This window comes from Myiozetetes cayanensis, unplaced genomic scaffold (assembly GCF_022539395.1).
Source record: "Myiozetetes cayanensis isolate MyiCay16 unplaced genomic scaffold, myiCay2020 scf13, whole genome shotgun sequence".
In the NCBI taxonomy this organism is placed as follows: Eukaryota; Metazoa; Chordata; class Aves; order Passeriformes; family Tyrannidae; genus Myiozetetes; species Myiozetetes cayanensis.
The window spans coordinates 20,336,900-20,351,980 of NW_026086937.1; the positions used below are offsets into that span (position 1 = coordinate 20,336,900).

Genomic DNA, 15,081 nt, shown 5'->3' on the forward strand with positions numbered 1-15,081 from the left:
CCACTGGGCTCCATTTACATTTAGGTAACGTCCCTCTTGCCAGGGGAGTTATTTTTCCCTTCTGTTAACACTACTGAGATCGGAATTAGTTTCTCACAGTACAGTAATAAGACACACAGATTGTTTCAGAAAAGCCCAAAAAACAATTAACCCCGGCGCTAAAAGTAGATGTTATACCCCGATTAATTACCGGGAGCAATTCATCACTCCCAGGGCTGCATTTACAACGCACAGACACTGCTCCTCCAACGCTGTCCTGGCACAGGGCTGGGGCCAGACAGAGCTCTGAGAGCCTGTTTTTAAAAGCAGCTGAAAGAGCTGTTTTGGTAAGTGAGCTGAGCCCCATTAGCAGATCCAAAAAGTCAAGTGAAAACAGGCTGGAAAGCTGGGCTGCACAGAAACTTCGGGGACAAAGGGGCGAGGAAGAAGAAGTGGAGTCAGTAAACAAGCGCATTTAATCAACAGCACTAACACTGAGAGAAAAATGTAGCTCTGAGCCCCTCCACTTCAAATATTGCTTTAAGGTAACAGCATAACAGCTGGTACAAAATAGAGATCTTTTTTAAAAAAAAACCCAACAGAATAATCTGGATGCAAAACTCAGCCAGTGGCAGGATTTTTCACTCTGGGTTTTACACAATGGAAAACTCCAAACAAGGCATTTGATATGAATTTCTTTTTGATGGGGAGGATGCTGATGGCTCATCTTCCCAAAGGAGTGAGAAGCATGGGAAGACCACGTGGAGAAGAAAATTAAACTTCTCTTTGCTCCTGCCCTAAGGCCAATTCCAATTCTTGCCTCTCAGGCTTCAGCATCGCTGCTGTTTGCTCTGCTGCTGTTTTTCATATATTTTCAAATATTTCCATTTGTCTCTCTTATCTCCATGATTTCTTCAACTTTACAACTCCAGTTTTGTTTTGCTTCCACTTGAGAGCAGCTCTGCAAATATCTAAAGAGGAGCCAGGACATGTGCCAAACTACAGACTTGACTCCAGACACCAACACAAGCACTGAACACCCTGTATCTGGACAGGAGTTAAAACCAGCCAGTTTGGCACAATGGATAGAACTGCTACCAAAACCCTCATGCTTTTCTCTCCACATCATCATTCCAGTCCTTCCTCGCCTCTTGTTTCAAGCTTCCACAAATTTACCAGCTTAAGAAAAAAAAAAAAAAGCACCCAAGAACAAATGGAACAGTGGCAGCCTCGTAGTGTTCAAACTGGGAAAGCTGGCAGGGCATGAAAATGAGCAACGAGCCCTGCACGTCTGTCTGAATTGTTCAGAGAGAATATCTGGAACAGCAGCGGCTTCGAGGGATAAACGGGAAAGTTAGAAACAGAAAGAGAAAGGCAGGGAGGAAAAACCACTCCCTGCTGTGCAGGCATCTTATCCACAACAGAACATATGCAACGGACAGAGAAATACAGGTTTTTTTCAGTCAGAGGCAAAAAAAAAACAGAACTCGTTTGGGGAGGGGGAGAGGGAGAGAGGAGATAAATTCTCATTTTTGTTCTGATAGTTTTGTTTGTCCTGGCCTTGGGAGACCTGTAGCTATTGAAACATCACTCTTGGCTCACCAGGGATGAAACAGCTCAGTGCAGAGTCCAGGACTCAAGCTGTGCCTGGAAGGTGGAATCTGGCCTTGGAGCACTTGTGCAGCTCTCTGTTCAAGCCTCATTGGTTTGTGTTTATGAGAACTGACGCTGCTCCAAGTACCCACTCGATGATGAGCCATTTAAACACCACATGGAGGGAGCTGAATTTGTCTTAATCTCGCTCATTCTCCCACACAGAGGAGTTTGTATGGCATTAGACCCCATTCTAAATGCTAAAGCAATTCCCATGAACAGGAGCAATCACAGGCCACTTGTGCTGTGCTCTGCTGGCTCCCATCTACACAACCTCCCCCGGGCTCCAGGAACACACTCTAACCCCTTGTTTAGAGGGTTTTTCGGTTGTTGGTTTTGGGTTTTCCATGGGTTTGGGTTTATTTTTACAATTCCAAAACGTCAATAACTTAGAGAAAGTAATCAAGTCACTTCCAGCGCCCAGAATGAAAAATGAAGGTTGTAACTTCACTGTCTCCCCTCCCAAAACCAAACTACCTGTTTTCCAGCAAGTCCCAGGTGTTTCCCTAAGGATTCCCTATGGCAAGTGGAATATCAGTGATACCTTTTGTTAGAGAGGCTGTGACACTACTCCCATTTTTGGTATTACAAGCCGTGATTCATGCGCGTCTAGTATTTCCCACTGGTGGGTAATATCCACGTTCTTGGCAAAAATTAGGTTAATCTTTTTAATTGGCGTGGCTTTGTAAACTAAATAGGCCAACCTGAATTCTTGGGCCCGTATATAAAGATCCCAATTTTCAAGCTTTCCACAGGTTGTGCCTAAATGAAGCTGTGGAATGGGCGAGGTGGGCAGCTGTAGCTCAAGGCGAGGAATCGGGCCCAGTTTAATGACACAGAAGAAAAAAAAATGCTTCAATCTGCAGTCAATATGTCCCAGCAGCAAACTCACTGGGCAACAATCAGCCTGAACGACCTGCCTCACACAGACCTCCTGGAGCTGGTGCAGCTGCATGGGCAGCACTGCCCAGATCGTGCCCTGTTTCCAGTCGGTCACCACAGAACGGTTACTGCAAAGGATCCAAACCCAGCCCGAGGTGGAAATGGGCAAAAGCTCATCTCTCGTCACACAAGGACTCTGCTAATCCTTGGAGCAGCAAAAGAGATCAACTGTGCACCTTGTGGGCTGTGCACTTCTGGCCCTGATCACCAACTTTATCACTGGGATACGGGAGACACTTGTAAATGATGGCTGGCCTGCTTCCTAGGGGGCGAAAACAGGCATGGCATAGAAATCAACGGGGAAACACTACTTACAGCATGAAATTATCAACCTAAAAATAGCTTTAGGTGGGTTTCTTCTCTGTTCCAATTCATCCAAGGCAGAATGTACAGAATAGACTGCCTTGAAGTGAAGAACAACAGTGAGGTTTGTTGTTTTAAGCAGTGAACTGCCTACAGGTGGGAGCAGCCCCACTGCATCCAGTGTCCCACCCTGTGTGACGTTCAGTGGCGTGGATCTCTGCACACTTAAAGCACAAACAGTAACCAGCTGAGGCAGCAGATTTGTGCTTGTTTTCATAAAAATACAGGGAAGGCAAGAGCAGAAAACATCAAACCTTAACCAGGATACACGTCTATTTTAGCTCCCAAAGTCCACAGTCACCAAGGCTACCACAAATGGATTAAAAAGTTCATTATTCTTTTTCTTTCCCCCAATGCTACATCGAAAAGCTTGACTTTAAACAATCCAGTCTTCACTGCATAGAGAACTGTAATATTTGTGTGCTTACTGTGGCTCCTAAATACAATAATAATGATGTCAGACATGGCCACACACTTGCCCAGGCAAGACTTGAATTTATGTCTCTCTAGAGCCAGAAATTACCAGCCTAACACTTGTTTTCCCATGATTCACGAGGTTTCAGGAATTGTTACGATGCGTTAGGAGGGGCAAGGAAAGGCCTAGGATGGATTAAGGAAACCCTCAGTACGGCAAGACTTGAAAACACACTTATCAGAGCTGTAATTACGAAGCTGAATGGCCACAGCTGATCCCCAACCTCAAACACTCTCACACTCCCCTTCAGCCAGTTTGCATCAGGGCAAAAAGCCTTTACAGTGGCCTTATTAAACAAACATTTCCTTGCTCTCATCTTAAAGGTTCTACTAGTTTAACCTGCCTTAGATAGAAAGAGTCAAACCATGACACCACAAAATCAGAGCATCAACTCCATCAAAGTCCTCAGGTTGTTCAGATTTCCATAAGTCTTTCTGCTGAATTGTTTCAGGGAGGGAACTGCACTGTATTTACCTGCTGCTCCACACTGGCACCTCCCCACTCCCTCCAGGAACTGCTGAGATTACTTTATCCAGGAATGCAGAGTAGAAATTTTCCTGATCAAGCTGTGGGTGTTTCTGTGTATTTGGTTTATGATACTGTCAGAGAGGTCAAGGTGGTTCCTGAGAAATAAAAGCCTACTTTGGAAGGCACTGAAGCTGCGCCTTTCAAAAACCAGGAGCATTCCCTCTGCCTCAGTGATTTTCCTGTGGCACAGCTCACCTCTCAATTCTTCAAGGCTGGTGTTTATTTTTTAATTGGACTAACAATGATGCCAGTTGAGGTAGCCAAGTATGAAATTAATATGGATTTAAAAGCTCAAACTTTGCCAGTTTGGGGATGTTGTATTTCAGTCTCTAACTTTGCTATCAATCATGGAGGGAGAAGAAAGAAGGAATTAAAATACAATTCTGACTATGTACACAGAGTGCATGGGACAAGGAGAGTCTGTAACTGCAGTAAGAAAACATCAGGCTGGACTTTAACAATAGAATTCTGCTGGCAAAGACAAGAAAGCTCTGGAAAAGGCTGCCTGGGGAGGTCTCTACCCTACCCACTAGATCCCTTTAAACAGGGTTTTGGTTTAAGGATTTTGGAATTCTTTGGCAAAGCTGGCAATTCAAGTTCAAATCTCTGTTCTGTGTCAGAGATGGAACCACAGAAGTAGCCCCTGTTTTGTGAGATTTATGGCAGCCACACAAACCCCCATTAGGAATCCAGTTCTGCTCACTGGGCAGCTCGGCTTTTATTTAAAAGGCCTGAAAAATCAGAATTATTTCCCCTCGGCTTAAACCAGCATAACAAAAATAATTTGAGCTGCTCAGAAAATTTTGCGTGTTTAGCTGCTCAATCCGTAAGTGGAAAAAAGTTAATTACACAACCCATTTAGGCATTTAATGTCCCAGGGCCAAGTCACTGAATGTCCAGCAAAGCATTAATAAACATGGCTTGTCTACTTCATAAAAGTTGTGATTACCATTTTCCAATAACAGAAGTTATCAGCACTATTTCACCTCTCATATCTTAGGAAATTAAACCAAACTGACAAAGCCTATTTGAAAATTCACAGAGCTTTTTGTGAACATGTTCTCTTGTTGTTCCCATGCACAAAGTCAAAATGCAGGGCTGGGTTTCTCCAAGTGCAGCACACCAGGGCTCAGCTGGGAACAAACAGGAGCAGCCAAGCAAAGGAGCCTCTATTTTGATGCCTAAATGGGACATAAATATTCAAGTGTAAAAAAAAAAAACAAAACAACAAACACACAAGTGAAGTGTGCTGCTTGTTTTCAGAATTGTTACCTCTTAAATCTCTGGGTAGAAATGGTGCACTTTGCTTTTCAGCTCCACACCACACAGCAAGTGTGTAAGAAGTTCCCTCTAAGGAATAAAACCCATCACAATCCTATGTACTTATATAGTCCAAGGCCCATTAAAGTCAATTGAAAGACCTGAACTCTATAACATTATGCATATATGAAATTATTATATATAATATATATACATGGGTTATTATTACTTCACTTTTGAACTGTTCCTGAAATGCCACCACTGTTGGCTCCCACTCAATACCAACCAACTTCCTCTTCCTTGTTCTGAGGACAGACACAATAATTGTAAATTGGTAGGAAACACTAATATTTCAATTAGGAAAGTGCAGAGATTCCTGGAAAGGCAACAAAATTGGTAACTCCTCTTGCTGCTGGTTACATATACCATAATGTATGGATGAACTTCATGAATTATGTCCTAAATTACCTTCAAATGTAAGTGTTCCAACAAAATAGACATATCATCAGCCTTTTATATGCTTAATTAAATAGAAAAACATGCTGGCAACTCATCCTGTAATATAGGGAGGTCTAAATAGCAACTTCCACAGCAGGTATTAATGGTTGCAAACCCTGTTTGCATTACCAGCTATAATTATGACATGATTTTTAAAGGCATTTTTACCACATATAAAGGCTCCTGCCCATATCACTGTGCCAGGTCCTTCTACCAGAAACTTCCAAAGCTTAAACAGGTTCATCCAATGCACGTGCACAAGGTGAAGTCTTATGATTTTAAACCATTTTCAGATTGAAAATATTCTGATTCTTACTCAAACCCAAGAAATAGATCAGATTGCCACAGAAACCATTACTCTGGTGAATCCATTGCAGAATCCACGCTACTCAGGCCTTGAAATATTCCAAAACAAATGAAAAAAAAGAAAAAAAAGTGAAGAAGAAATAAGTGATTTCCCTAAGCATTTTCATAGCTTGCATAAAGACATCAATTACCATGGCTTGTCTTCTAAATTAATGATTCCCAGTGATGGATTATTCATGCAAGTCGGGCAGCTGAACATTATACTTTGACTCTGGGGAGAAAGTATAGCATGTCTTAATTAACTAGATTTTGTATATGCCAGAAGATGCTCAGAAAAACTTTACTTCTCTAGTCAACCAGGTAAAATGTAAGCAAATGGAACAAGTGGTAATTGAAATATGCAAAAATCTTCAGCAGTTTTCCATAATCCATATTTAAAGGGAACCAGCAAGAGCACGTTGCCTCAAGTGAGCTTTGTCAAATCATTCCAAATTGCCACTTTGGTGAATGAACTGACTTCAGATCTGCTCCATCTGAGCATGAAAAAGATGGAAAATTCGTATTAATTTGCTGCTTCCTGTCTATGCACAACCTTGCAAGACTCCAGTGATGGCACAATTTCTCATTTCAAAAGGGTATCAAGTATTTTTTTGAGTGAAATTCAACTCAACACCGCAATTTGCCATGAGTGAATGATAGGTTATTATCCCAAATATTTTCCAAATGAATGCTGTGTTCTAACGGCCTCCCTGAACAAACATAACATTTCTGTGTTGTGTAACTCTACTGCTGATGCTTTCTTCCTTTGATCAGGATGGTGCAAAATACCCCCTGAGAATGGAATACAATTCAAACAGTAGCTGGGATTTGCACTTATTTCCTCTCAAAGTGTTCTTCAATCGCTGTATTGAAAGATCTACAAAATAAAATGGGAAGTCTATGATAAATGTTGCAATTTATCCTTACAGTAAGTAATAGGTACAATCTGGTACCTCTAAAAATCCATACCAAGCTGCTCTAAGATAGATGAATTACATGATCATCTAGTTACTTACAGTTTATATACATTAAGGTTGTTAAAAGTACTCATCACAGTCAGATAGACCTTTACCTTTTAATATCCAGATGCTTCACAGCCCTTAATGGATTTTATTTTATGAGTAGTAAGACTGTTTTCATTTTATATTGGAGAAACATAGGTTAAGCAGAGATTAAGTGACTTGTCCACTACCAAAGGATCTAAAAACAAGGAAGCTTTTCCCCTTTTTCCCTTAAAACTGCCCTAGCCACTGGTGTTACCTTCTCTGGGCTCCTGGGATAATCCTGGAGCCTCTGAAAGCACAAATTTAATTTTGTCCCTGCTCTCTCAGTGCTTCAGCAATATTTCTGGGGATTCTCCTAAAGCCCTACACTTCCTAAGGAATTAAGTAATAACTCCAATATAGGACAGTTACATAGACAGGGATTAGGGAAGGATGGTGAAAATCAATTCAATTAGTCTCTACCAATCCTGAAATGACAAATAGTGGGAGCACATATTATCATTCCTTGTCTCCACTTTCACTACAGGGAAGGATGATCCCACAACAGACCCAGCTCCTTGTAACAATCCTTAGCTGCAGATTTGAATTTATGCTGCTTTCCTCTCCTTCCAAACACGAGATGCCCTCGTGCTCGTGGTGGGAAATACCCTTCCATCACTCCAAGAATCTGTTTTCATTGGGGCTGAGTGAAAGCTCATCCTCCAGCAGCTAAAGGGTATTTGGCTGTCACTTCACATGTGAGGACCTGCCATCCCTTCTGTCAAATCCACAAGTGCACTGTTTTGATATTTTATGTACATTTTCCTCCCTCACATTTGTATGTGATAAATTACCAGTGGTGTTTTTTGCTTCATGTATATCATCCCCTCTAAACAGATCTACTTGCAGTCAATTTGATTTTTACTCACTTTCATGGGGATCTTCTCTCTGTGTCCTGCTGCTCCATATCCCCTGTAATTAGCCATTTCTGTTTGCTTTTTTTTCCCCTGGTATTTGTTTTCCTTGGTACCTCCTCACAGATCTAATATCCTGCTTTCTTTAGAATTTTAGCACACGCACGGCAGGAAGAACAGATGGAAACTGTCAGCTACAGATGATGCCAAGGAGCTTCTATGCAAGTGGAGACTCCAAAAGCTCCAAAATCCACGTGGGCTTTTGTGCTACCGTGACATTTTCCCTAAGATTGTTATCTCCTGCCTTGCTGGATTCCCAGGAGCTATTTAGAGATGGTCTTCACACACCTGAGTTTGTCAGATGAGGGGCAGGGGGAGATGTGGGAAGGAGTTACTCATCAGACATTTTATTCTCTCTGGCTTAAAAGAAACAAAAAAAAATATTCAAATGAAACCCCATCACTTCTGGCCAAGTTGGAGAGGGACACACACTTCAGAGACTACTGTTATTTTCTGTTTGAACTGGTAGTTTGAACTGCTCACCCTAAAAGAAAGCCCCAGCAAGTGCTTCTCACAGCTCTGCTTCCTTGCAGTGGCACTTGCAGGTGGCAGAAGTCAGGAAGGACCCTTGGAGGTGAAAGGAAGCAGAGATTTGAGAGCCCTCCCTGCAGGAGCACAGAGCACTGTGGGAACAGCAGAGAAAAGTGGAGCATGGAAAGGGAGGTGCTCAGGGGTAAACCAGGCCAGCAGATGAAGGGGAAAAGCTCAGTTCTGATACAGAGGAATGACCTGAGGCAAAGGCAAAATATCCCCTCCAGACTTTCCCTACCATCAGTGGGGACAGCACATAATCCCTGTGTGTCACACTTAGGGCAACATCACTGCAGGATGAGAAGGAGATCACAGCAAGCACAGAGCAGAACAGCACTGAGTTAAAGGGTTCAGCTCTGTATCTCCCGGGGTTACATCACAACCCCTACACGCCTGTTCTCTCAAAAACCCTGCCTTGCTCCTCTGAGGAGCTTCTCAGCCACTGCTGTCCTCCTGTTCCCAGCTCCTCAACTCCAGACCTCCACTGACAGCTCCTTGGGACAGAGAGGATTAGGAGAGCAGATGTGCTGATGGATCCTGGCACTGGACTAATCCCAGTCTCTGGGCACAGCACAAAGGAGATGGTCTGCAGCACCTGCAGCCACAAAACAAGGTCTCTTTGGTCACACTAGACCTTGGAGGTGTTGCAGGCACATTAGGCATTGATCTGAAACTCTTCTGTCATCTTCAACTCAAACATCAGCTTTGTCAAGTGTTATCTCAACCTTTATTTTAGAAGTGTGGAGTCAGCTTTGCTTTTTTATTTCTTTTTTTTTTTTCTAAATCAAAACCCCACCTGCTGCCTGTAATGCTACTGTGAATAAACAATGTTACTGTATTGAAGAGGGTTTTATTCACCATATGCAATTGCACATGGTTTTAAAGACAAAATAGAATTACTACAGTAATAGAAGTCCATATCCAGTTTAATAAGAGACTAGTTTATTCCTCTTTAGTACTTGCAAGAATCATTAGACATCTTTCAACTCCCACTAATTACTTTGTTTTTGGCAGACATTGCTGTTTCCTCCTCCTGCTTTTTTTTTGAATAAATCTGAAATTAACAAGTCAATAAAGTGACATATTTACAGTAAAAATAACTCAGCTCCCCTCTCTTCTTCCTCCCACTTCTCCTATCTCTTTGCAGATGAAAAGGTCATCGTTCACCTACAGGCTTTACACACATTCCTGGGGATTTGGGCACCTTCCCCTGGCATCAACAGGATCTCAAGCTGAAGATCTGATATTACAGCAAGCTCTTGCTGTTGTCTCAGGGTTTGATTAATTGCTTTAAATAGTTTAGAAACCAGAGCAAACACTTTGGGAAAAAAAGATATCTGAGAAAGAAAACATGAGTTGCTTCAGTGAACTCCAATTGCCATGTGAAGTACACAATCATTAAATGCTCCAGGAGCTGCTTTAATTTAAATGTGGAAGGAAAAGCACTGGAAAAGGGCACTTTTGGTGTACCAATTAAAAAAAGATGTCTTAAATCTTTAAACCCATTTTCTTCTTAACTCCAACTTACATAAGTGAGATGTATGGGGAAGACCAGGGCAGGAAACATCACCTCAGAGAGAAACAGTTCCTGAAGTCCAGAGTTCTGTGGTAGTGGCAGGGAAGGAGGCACCCCCAGTGGCTGAGTGATGGTGAGGAGCTCTGACAGCCAGTCCTTGGCACAGCACCCATGCTCTGAACGTCTACCTTGACGTGCCAAGGGCAGCTAAAAAAACCCCACACATGTAAAAGGAGATGTTCAAGTCCTCCACCTTACCCCAAACTTCTACAGGAGAAGCAAGAGCTGGAATGGCATTGCTGCTCAAAATGTTCCACATGCGAAATTCAACTAGTGAGCAAATGTCTGGGTACATTATCTTATTGCAAAGGCAATGAAAGCACTCACTCTCCCGTGGGACCTGAGCAAAATTCTCAGAATTCAGTCAGAATTGCAAAAGCAAAACAAAGATTTCAGTGTGCTGTTCAAAAAGGTGAAAAAGGAAATGACAGTTCTCTTTTCTCTGATGAGGAAATCCCCCAAACTTACTGCACATACAGATGACAAAAATAGATGAAAACAGAAGAGCACGGGAACTGCAGCTCCTCCGAGGTCTGGGGAGACCATTCCCAGCTAACAAGTGCTTGGTTTGTTCATTGCACAAGTCCCACTGCACATATGGTACAGCTCCAGCTTGCATTCTGACAGAATTAGCTTTCTAGAAGCAGCAGATTGTCCATTAGGCCCATCAAGCCATCATGGGGTTAGAACTGGCAGACACACACAGCAGAGCAGAAACAATTCACGTTATTAAGCATTTATTTATTTGGATGTAATGGTGAAAGACTGCAGGGCTCAAGTACATAAATAAGTGCAAAGACAGCCCAGAAATCGGAAGGTATTTGATTAAAAGTAAATGCAACCACCTTGTTTTAACTTTCTCCTTCTAGACAGTAAATTACTTGTCATTACGGACAGAACAGTCTCAAGGTCTGCCAAAACATTTCCAAAGAACTATCATAATATTTGAACACTCAACGAAACCAAAAATCCTTTACAACACAGGAGGTCAAACCTTATTAACCCAAAAGCCACACACACATTCAACTCATTAGCTGGGATGAATAAGACATCTCCTCTTCTCCCATCTCAGAGCTGCGGCTGCTTTGCAGTGACTCCACAAGCCCAGCAAAGCCGTGGATAACTCACGCAGCTTTTATCACATTAGCCACGGGCTGCACTCCTCATGATCATTAGCTTTGAAGTGTATTAAACAAAGCAGAACACGACCTTAGAGCTGATCCTTTAAATAGCTCCACATAAGGACAATTCTTCATCAGAGATACTTCACTGAGGCCACCAAACGAGATGCTGTGGGGAAGTGCCCAAAACAAGCAGGCAGAGAGAACTCTGTTCCACAGCCCAGGCAGGGACCAACTGCTTTTAGCTGCAGAGTTCACCACACAACTCCCAGCATACAGCCCTGGTTTTGGCTGGGCTCAGGAACCAACAAGAAGCAGATGTGTGCAAGTGGATGAGGCTAATGGAGAAAAGAAATCAAAGCTTTTCCTTTCGAACTAATACAATGCAGCATGGCTTTGCTCATTAGCAAAATGCACAGATTATCTTATCCACGGTCACGTTCAGTCCAACATGCCATCAGCATTTTAGAAACGGAATCTGGGGAAGGGAAAGTGAAAAAGAGATGACACGGTGCCCTTTGAGTGAAGTCAGGAAATGGAAGATATTTCACACAGGAATTCATCTTACTTGAATTCTCACATTACTGCAGTGCTTGAGATCTTCTCCAACACAACCTGCACTAAGGTATTTACACTATAAATAAATACATGCTTAATGTGATCAATGCAGTTTCCTTACATCCCTGCCATTTTGTACTGCTTTAAATACCAAGAGCAGTGGGAAGATAAATCTAAAACTTATTATTGAGTTATTGTTGAGCTGGGGGATTATTCTTTTTGTCTTGAAGTGGCTATGGCTTTGTTATCTCCAGGACTATTTTACAAAGGAGTTGAAAGAAAATGTGTTCTTCTGTCAAGCCAATAATTCAAGATTCAGAGAGCATTTTCTTCCCCACTGCAGGAAAATGTTATTTCCCCCATCTCCAAGTTCTGCAAACCTTTAGCCCTCCAGCTCACAAGACCATGCTCAAAAGACACGAATTAAACTCAAGAATTTTAAAGGTATTTCCAAATTTAAGTTAACTACTCTGGTCTTCCATACATCTAGGGAAAAACACAAAGTTATCACTAATTACAGACATCTTTCCCTACCATCTGCCCACTATGCTGCATCTGAGATATGCAAGTGTACAGAAAATAGAGGAAAAACAGACATTAAACTTTAAAGCCACGTTTGCACACCAGTTTTTAACGTTATTTGGAACACACAGCTTAATTAAGATGAGGACAGCCTGCAGACTGAGTGTAGGACAGATGTACCCTGTATTAATTCCTACTCAGCCCGTGCTTTACAGAGACAGAATAATGCATTGCCCACACAGAACACGGTTTGTTAGAGATTATTTTAAAAGGTATTCAGGCATGCCAAAAATGTGTCTTCATGGATGATGAGCAGCCCAAAAACAAATCTGAAATTCGGAGAAATAAAAAAGGCCTTTAAAGAGCTAAGAGCGGCCAGATCTTGATGTGAAGGATCCTCCCAGCACTAACACATCTTTGCGATACACAAGATTACAAACTGAATTAAGCCACACAAATACAACATTTACATTTACAGAATAAATTTCAAGGGGGGTATTACAACAATGTAGAGTTCCTAGAACTCTACTAGATTCTGTATGAACATACACACGTTCTTCCATCTGAGAGGGGGTAAGAAGAGACCCAAGCCTTAAAAACACAACCCAGTGTGCTCCTACAGGGAGCCAAACACTGAGCAGCTCAGAGCTGCATTTATCCCTGGCCATTCTTGGAATCAACTTGAGCCAGCAGTGTTGTAGCTAAAGAATTCCACAGGCCAGCAGACACACAGCATATTGTGAGTATGTTAAAGCAGATAGAGGTGAAAAGTATTCGTGAAGTTGTCACTCATATGGACGAATCGCTCACTTACAGTGGTAGATGGGGAGACAAACTCAAAGCAAATTTAAAAACCCAGACTCGATTAGAGGATGGGAGAATACAGGATAGACAGTCTCATGAGGACACATTTTGGAACTCATGACTACGTTTAACAAGAAACTCCACATTGCCACAAGCTTTCACATTGTATTACATCTCAGGCTGCCCTGTGTAATTCTGTAGGCAACACGTACCTCAAAAAAAAAAAAAAAAAAGCCATCAACCTTTCCTCCTCCCTCCCTTCCCTGGGCTACTATTCCTCATCACGCTCAACCAAGCTACAGTAACTCTAAAAAATTCAATGGATGTAAAAGAAACAAAGTATGATTCTGGTCCAAGCCTCAAGGCTTAAAAAAACCCAAACAACCGAAACCCGACAAAATCCGGAAAAGTATCACAAAATTGATGGAAGGGGATAACGACCTATTTTAAGTTTTAGCAGCTGCAGGACTGCAGCTTTGTGGCTTTATTTAAAACATACTAATTTCACTGAAAGAACAAAACACCATTAACAGGCATTTAGCTCTATCTGTGCTACGACATCTTGGTAAACACCTCTCACCAACTCGGAATGGCATCGTTTTCCATTATCCTACACCAAAAATGAGATGAGAACTGAGGAATCAGAGCTCAGAGGTGGTTAACAGCACAAAACTCATACACACTATGCAGCTTTCAAGCAGCCCTTTAACACCAAGATGTGCGGAGTATCTATCTGATATATGAGAGATGATACGCAGTCTGATTAAAACGAGCTGGTGCAGGAGGGAGAAAACGCACACAGGTTTTAAAGTGCAACAATCCAGGTGCTTTTTTTTCCCCGTTTTTCCCTCCCGCTGTTCTTGCCGGAGGAGATGGGGACAGGAAACACACAGGGACACCTGCACCTGATCCGTCTGTTCCCACAGCCACCAAACTCTTCCCACCTCTCCCATCAGTGCCGCAAGAAGTTGCAGCCAACGCCTGACAAGTTCAATGCTTGAGCTGCTCATCCGCACGTTCACATTGGGGAATTCATGTGCCTTAACAACACGTAATATCAACCTTTCCTCCTCCCTCCCTTCCCTGGGCTACTATTCCTCATCACACTCAATCAAGCTACAGTAACTCTAAAAAATTCAATGGATGTAAAAGAAACAAAGTATGATTCTGGTCCAAGCCTCAAGGCTTAAAAAAACCCCAAACAACCGAAACCCGACAAAATCCGGAAAAGTATCACAAAATTGATGGAAGGGGATAACGACCTATTTTAAGTTTTAGCAGCTGCAGGACTGCAGCTTTGTGGCTTTATTTAAAACATACTAATTTCACTGAAAGAACAAAACACCATTAACAGGCATTTAGCTCTATCTGTGCTACGACATCTTGGTAAACACCTCTCACCAACTCGGAATGGCATCGTTTTCCATTAGCCTACACCAAAAATGAGATGAGAACTGAGGAATCAGAGCTCAGAGGTGGTTAACAGCACAAAACTCATACACACTATGCAGCTTTCAAGCAGCCCTTTAACACCAAGATGTGCGGAGTATCTATCTGATATATGAGAGATGATACGCAGTCTGATTAAAACGAGCTGGTGCAGGAGGGAGAAAACGCACACAGGTTTTAAAGTGCAACAATCCAGGTGCTTTTTTTTCCCCGTTTTTCCCTCCCGCTGTTCTTGCCGGAGGAGATGGGGACAGGAAACACACAGGGACACCTGCACCTGATCCGTCTGTTCCCACAGCCACCAAACTCTTCCCACCTCTCCCATCAGTGCCGCAAGAAGTTGCAGCCAACGCCTGACAAGTTCAATGCTTGAGCTGCTCATCCGCACGTTCACACTGGGGAATTCATGTGCCTTAACATCACGTAATACAGACCAGCAGTTAAAAAAATTAAACCAAATTAAAAATGAGTTTTAACAGTGATGCATCGCAAACGCAGATGCAAACCCAAAACCGAGCTG

At 42.4% G+C, this 15,081-nt stretch overlaps 1 protein-coding gene across 1 annotated transcript in view; it reads right to left on the bottom strand.

Annotated features, from left to right (window-relative positions):
• SERPINI1 (serpin family I member 1) overlaps positions 1 to 15,081 on the bottom strand; it is a 45,451-nt gene that overhangs the window by 29,484 nt on the left and 886 nt on the right. The window lies entirely within an intron of this gene.